This window comes from Chiloscyllium plagiosum, chromosome 44 (genome assembly GCF_004010195.1).
Source record: "Chiloscyllium plagiosum isolate BGI_BamShark_2017 chromosome 44, ASM401019v2, whole genome shotgun sequence".
Taxonomy (NCBI): Eukaryota; Metazoa; Chordata; class Chondrichthyes; order Orectolobiformes; family Hemiscylliidae; genus Chiloscyllium; species Chiloscyllium plagiosum.
The window spans coordinates 2,280,135-2,287,228 of NC_057753.1; the positions used below are offsets into that span (position 1 = coordinate 2,280,135).

General features: G+C 40.8%; 1 pseudogene; it reads left to right on the forward strand.

The window, feature by feature from the left end:
- Positions 1 to 402: 402 nt before the first annotated feature.
- Positions 403 to 7,094, forward strand: part of LOC122543622 — a 19,268-nt pseudogene continuing 12,576 nt past the window's right edge.

The following is a 7,094-nucleotide window of genomic DNA, read 5'->3' on the forward strand; positions in this document are numbered from 1 at the left end:
CAGATAAGGAATGCGGTTGAGAAGGCATCGCAATAGAGGAAGCACCTAAGTCATGGGTGGAGGGGTGCTTCAGCAAGGTAAAAACAAGGACTGCAGATGCTGGAAACTAGAGTCTAGATTAGAGTGGTGCTGGAAAAGCACAGCAGGTCATGTAGCATCCGAGGAGCAGAAAAATCGACGTTTCGGGCAAAAGCCCTTCATCAGGAATAGAGGTAGGGAGCCTGCAGGGTGGAGAGATAAATGGGTGGGGGTGGGGAGAAAGTAGCATAGAGTACAATAGGTGAATGGGGGTGGGGATGGAGGTGATAGGTCAGAGAGGACACCCATTTCAAAATTTACTTTGCATCGTTATTTCAGCAACCAAGAAAAAACTTTTAACTATTGCTTCCCCAACTCTCTATCACAGGGAGCAACTGAAGCTGGAGCTGCACCCTGGCAATAGATTGGGGTTTTGTCACTGGCTGTGGGCACTTGATAAGTGAGGAAGGGGAGAATAAGGAATCTACCTCCGCCATCTTTATTGGAGGCAAAGTTCAGCGGTACCGCCAGCAATGACCTCGGGCGCAGGCGCGGCCGCCATCTTTATTCGGGGCAAGGATTTCCCCGGACCAGGAACCTGGGCAGCGCAGCGCGTGAGAAAGGCTTTCTGCAAATCGTGGATGTGACAAAGTTGTTTGTGAGGGGATTAAAACGTGGGCTCGCAGACTGGAAACTCCGACCAAAGCATCACATCACTGGATTTCAGCAAAATCACGGATATTATCGGCCTTTGAATGTAAGTATTCAGTTTCAGGCCATTGTATTCACTGCATACTTACCTGCAGATTCTGTCTGTTGCACGAAAAGGAGATCTCAAACCTTTTCCTGCAGGTATTCTTCCCTTGTGTAACAGATAAAAGGCAGGGAACGGACTCAATACATTTATTCGGTGCTAATACTCAATGTTAAACACTCATTGCGCCAGTTACTTATTTCATCTGACTCATTTCACTTTATCTTAGCTTTAACTTTAATTCACTTATCACCCTAACTCTTACTTTGAGTGGATAAATTTGGCTTGAATCAAATTCAAGCAAAGTGGCCAGTGTTGGTCTCACCTCACGATTCCTTGTTTTATGAAGAGGACTTCATGGCATTGCTTTTCCAGTGTGGAACTGGAAGCTTCTCCTTCTGAGGGAGTGTTTCCTTGTTGTGTTGACTTGTGTGCAAATGTGCTGCTGTGAAATAGGCCTCGGGCACTCAGCCAAGGAATTGATAAAAGCCTAATCGCATATTTCCAATGAAAATGCTTATGATTTGGAAGAGCCGGTGACGGACTGGGGTGAACAAAATTAAAAATTACACAACACCAGAGTATAGTCCAAATAAACCTGTGGATTATAACCTGGTGTCGTGTGATTTTTAACTTTTTACAGATATTTACACTGAGCCATGAACAGTGACATTCTATGCGTCATGTCAGGTAGCAGTAGGTCCAGAGACCTTATGACCCTTACTTGATTTGGTCAACACAGGAAACAGAAGATCACAACACATCCTGCTGCAGCATAATTGAGGTCAGAGTTCAAACTAGCTTGACTGAAATTCCCAGCACGCTCTTAAACTGTCACAAGCCACTTCTGCTGCTGACCATTTGCCCAAAAAAACCTGTTATTTAAACGTTTTGTTTTCAGCCAATAGGAACTTCATTTTTTAACAAAAAATCTAAACCAAGTTAAAAATCACACAACACCAGGTTATAGTCCAACAGGTTTAATTGGAAGCACACTAGCTTTCGGAGCGACTCTCCTTCATCAGGTGATAGTGGAGGGCTCGATCGTAACACAGAATTTATAGCAAAAATTTACAGTGTGATGTAACTGAAATTATACATTGAAAAATATAATTTTCAATGTATAATTTCAGTTACATCACACTGTAAAAAATTTTTGCTATAAATGCTGTGTTAGGATTGAGCCCTCTACTATCACCTGATGAAGGAGCGTCGCTCCGAAAGCTAGTGTGCTTCCAATTAAACCTGTTGGACTATAACCTGGTGTTGTGTGATTTTTAACTTTGTACACTCCAGTCCAACACCGGCTTCTCCAAAACATATCTAAACCAATCACACAACTCCATCAAATCTCTCACTCAAACCATTGTGTAAAATCTCCTCTGTCCCTTCTCAGGGACTCTCCCATCCTTCTCGGTGTATGGTGATCTCTGGTTTGCACAGATCCAGATGCCCTGTGTCCCAGATATCTTCTTCAGAGTTAAATCTGTCTTCAATACTTCTGATATCTTTCTAGCTATAGACTCTCGGAGATCTTCAAGTTAAAAATTGAAATTGTTTCACAGGTGAGTAATTCCCACCGTTCATGACAAGTTGAAGGTTTCAGTGCTCTTGCTGAGAGGTTCCTGCTTATGGAGTTGGTATGTAACACCTTTACAGTGGAACCAAATCCATGACTATTTGTCTCACCTCTGCACTCCCTGATCACCTCTCTGTCATTGTCCAACTTTCTCTGTCTAAATACTGGCTTATTTTTGCTATATTCAGCCCAATGACACTAATTTGGAATTATACTTGGTCGAACCAAATAGTCCAAAGCATTTATTTGGATGAGCTATTACATTTCAGTTGCATAATATTTTTATTTTGATTCACTTTTAGTTCTTTTATGGACACAAATGCAAAAAAAGTTTTTTTTTCAAATGAGTTCCATTAAGGGAACTTTTGATTCAAATGAGTTACGTTAAGATTATATTACTTATAGTGTGGAAACAGGCCCTTTGGCCGAACAAGTCCACACCGACCCGCCGAAGCGCAACCCATCCATTTTCCTATATTTACCCCTTTACCTAACACTATGGGCAATTTAGCAAGGCCAATTCACCTAACCTGCACATCTTTGAACTCTGGGAGGAAACCGGAGCACCTGGAGGAAACCCACGCAGACACTGGGAGAATGTGCAAACTCCACACAGTCAGTCGCCTGAGTCGGGAATTGAACCCGGGTCTCTGGCGCTGTGAGGCAGCAGTGATAACCACTGGGCCACTGTTAACAGACCTTTTGGAGAGCCTTAACAATAAACAGCTTATTTCTTTTTCTCAGCAGTTATAGGCTTAGAGGATAGTTTTATTTTTAAACGTTATGATTTTCTTAAAAATCACAGCAGAGAGTTTTGTGTTTAAACATCATTAATGTGTTTTTTTAAATCACAGGAGAGTTTGTTTTAAATCAACAGAGCTGTATTTATGGAGCTTTTGGATAGGCCTGACGTGGATGGCTCGGGAGTGAGTTATTTTCAATCAAAGATTGAAAGCTGTCTGTTGGACCAGTTCAGCAGTCTTTTTTTTTATTTGACCGTCCAGCTATGTGGTTGATTTTGTTTCAGATTTGTGTGTGCAGTATTTTATTTAAGTTTTTGCATGCTTGAACTCTTTTCAGGTAAAGAAATGTAGTTTTATTTTACATAGAAGGTGCGGTTGTAAGCTGCTTCTTTTTAGTCTAAATGACATTAAGGACACATAAGAGACAGAGTTAGATGGCTAGTAGAGTTAGCGAAGTTATTTCACAGCACAGTCTGTTAGATAGATGGATGACTGTCAGGAAGATAAGAAGATAGTTCAGAAGTGGCTATTCCTGTGGCTATTCCTCTCTCAAACACAATACTCCGTTTGGGGTTCTGTTGAAAAGGGTAGTCTCTCAGAACAAAACAGAAGAGACAGTCAGATCTTGGGCACCTCAAATGAATCTTATGTTTGGCAGGTTTTGACAAAATTTAGATGAATAATTGTTATAGGGGACTCTCCCGTCAAGGGCACAGACAGGAGACTGTGTGGCAGTGAGTGTGAATCTAGGACAGTATGTTGCTTTCCTAGTGCCAGGGTTAAGGATGGCTCAAAATCTTTGAAAATATTGTTAGAAGGCAAGTGAGAAACCAGGAGTTATTTGTACACAAGGTTGGATTTTTTGTTGTACACATTGGTAGGAATGACATAGTTAAGGAAAAGATTCAAGCTTTACAGAGAGAATATAAGAGATTAAGTAGAAGATTAAAAAAAAACCCTCAAAAGTAGTAATTGCTGGTTTACTTCCAATGCCCAATTCAAATGAGGGAAAGAATAAAAGATTAACGGAGATTAAATCAGTGGCTGCACAGGTAGGGGTGTCATGTTCAGGGATTCAGGTTTCGAGATCTTGGGGCAGACAAAACCTGTTCAAAAAGGATGGTGAGAAAGTTTATGACCTTAAACCCTGTCCTTAAACATTTAGACTAAAGCAGAATACTGAATTATAGAACACATTTGCTGTGCACTAGAAAATCAGTGAGGAGGGAGGCAGGCTTAAAAAAAAGGGAACCGATGTTATGCAGAAGATTAAAAATATCTGTTCTTACCAAGTGATAACAGGTTGCTCTAAGGCAATTAAGAACATTTGCCTTAAACAAGACACTGAGTGATAACATTCACAGCTGTTCCTTTCTGAAATTAATAACAGTGCTTGATTCAGACTTCAAAACAAAACCCGGTATCAATTAACGTCTCTCCCGAGTTATTGTCCTTCACTATTATCTGCCGAGTTCAGAACATGCAGTGCTTTTGCCAACCTTTTGTATAAATAAAGCCTGTTTGTGACAGTACAGCTTTTGTAAGCCTTTTGTATAAAGGAAGCCTGTTTGTGATAGTATAACAGCGTAGCCTGCTAGGGCTCTTGAAGAGCTGATGTCTTACTTTCCAGGGTTATTAGAACCTAGTTAGCTTGGCTTATGGGTGTCAGTGTTATGTTGTAGCAGTGATGCTATTGCTAAATAAAGGGGATGACTAAAATTAAACTAAACTGTCTGAAAGATTTTTTTTTCCAGAGTATGATCTCCGGAATGAAGCAACAGAATATTACAGGTCTGAGTCCGCGAGGGTTTCCCTGGGCCGTCTCAAATCTGTAATTTAAAACATCAACCTTTTACAGTGTTTGCATTTCATAATCAGCAGCGGCTATGCAAAATCATCAAATTGCAATTCATTTCAAAACATTCAATCTGTAGCAAGTAAGCACAAAGAGTTAATTTTCTACTGGCTTTGGCAATCTCAGCTCTAAAATGGTCTCTCTCTTTCTCTCGCTGTCTCTCAGAAAGAAGACTGCAAACTATTAGAGTGAAGGGTTGGAGGGATCCTAAGTAGCAGAGTACATAGAAAGACAGGTGAGGATGGTCTTGAATATGAAAAGAAGACAATAATTAGAGAAGATAGCCAAGAGCTAGTCAGAGAATGAAGTAACTGAAAAATTAAACTGCATTTATTTCAATGCAAGCGGTCTTACAGGTGAGGCTGATGAACTCGGCATGTTTGGGATCATGGGATTGGGATATCATAGGTATGACAAAAACTTGGCTGAGGGATGGATGGGACTGGCAGCTCAGTGTTCCGGGTTTCAGATTCTATAGGAAGGGTAGAAAGAGAGGCAAAACAGAAGGGAAAGTGGCATTTTTTATTAAGGAAAGCATCACAGTTGCAACTAGAGAAGATATTTCTGAAAAATTGTCCAGTGAAAATGGATGCGTTGAAATTAGATACAAATAACTGAATGATCATTGTGACAATGAAGGCCAATCAACCTGATGGGATTGTACTAAAGACCTTCCAATAGTCAGAGGGAAATTTGAGGAACATAGAACAAGCTTTGTTGTGCTGGCCTTTTATCCTCCTCTTAAGATCAGACTAATCTACATACCCTTCATTGTACTATCTTCCATGTACCTATCCAAGAGTAACTCAAATGTCCCTAATGTATCTGACTCTACTACCACAGCTGGCAGTGCATTCCATGCACCCACCACTCTCTGCATAAAGAAAATACATAGAGATCAGCTGAATGTTCCAGGATACAAATGCTACAGGAAGGATAGAAAGGGAGGGGGAGTGGCATTTTTGATAAGGGATAGCATTACAGCTGTGCTAAGGGCGGATATTCCCGGAAATACATCCAGGAAAGTTATTTGGGTGGAACTGAGAAATAAGAAAGGGATGATCGCCTTATTGGGATTGTATTATAAACCCCGCAATAGTCAGAGGGAAATCGAGAAACAAACTTGTAAGGAGATCTCCGCTATCTGTAAGAATAATAGGGTAGTTATGGTAGAGGATTTTAACTTTCCAAACATCGACAGGGACTGCCATAGTGTTAAAGGTTTGACGAGTTGGACTCTTCGGTCCTGAGTGCCCTCGCCAGCACTGGTCAGTTATCTCCTTCAGTGAAACAATCAGGCACTGTTAAAGCATTAATCATAAGAGATTTATTGGGATCCGTGGAGACAGTTTACACTATGCATACAAAGACAACGATCTGCTCCATAGCATTGCAAAGGCTCTCCAGAGTCAACTTCACGCCGGCCAGTCGCTCTCCAAAGTGAACGAAGACTTACCCTATATTCTCTAAAACTGCAAGTTCATCCACTCGGGTGATTCTAATTTACGCAATCACAAGATTTACAACAGCTTGTTGGTCTTTGAAATGTCCAATCCGATAACATTATTTCATTGACACACGAAATGCTGCAACCCTGGGTGTGCTGGAGTTTTTAACATTCTGCCGTCGAGGTATCTTATCACGTTAAAACAGGACTTGGGACATTCCAGACGCTGTCAACCGTCGTTTCAGTTATGTCTTTCCAAGTGCTAACTGTCAGCAGTTATCTTTTAACTGTAAGCAAATTTCGGTATTACACATACCAGATACTACTTTACAACTTTAGCACGAACATGTCAAGAACTTATAGGAGCCATTTTGTCTAATATCCAAAATGCTCCAGGACAAAGTCCATTTTTACTCAACTTCCACAGGTTTAGATGGAGAGGAATTTGTTAAGTGTGTACAAGACAATTTTCTGATTCAGTATGTGGATGTACCTACTAGAGAAGGTGCAAAACTTGACCAACTCTTGGGAAATAAGGCAGGGCAGGTGACTGAGGTGTCAGTGGGAGAGCTCTTTGGGGCCAGCGACCATAATTCTATTTGTTTTAAAATAGTGATGGAAAAGGACAGACCAGATCTAAAAGTTGAAGTTCTAAATTGGAGAAAGGCCAATTTTGACAGTATTAGGCAAGAACTTTC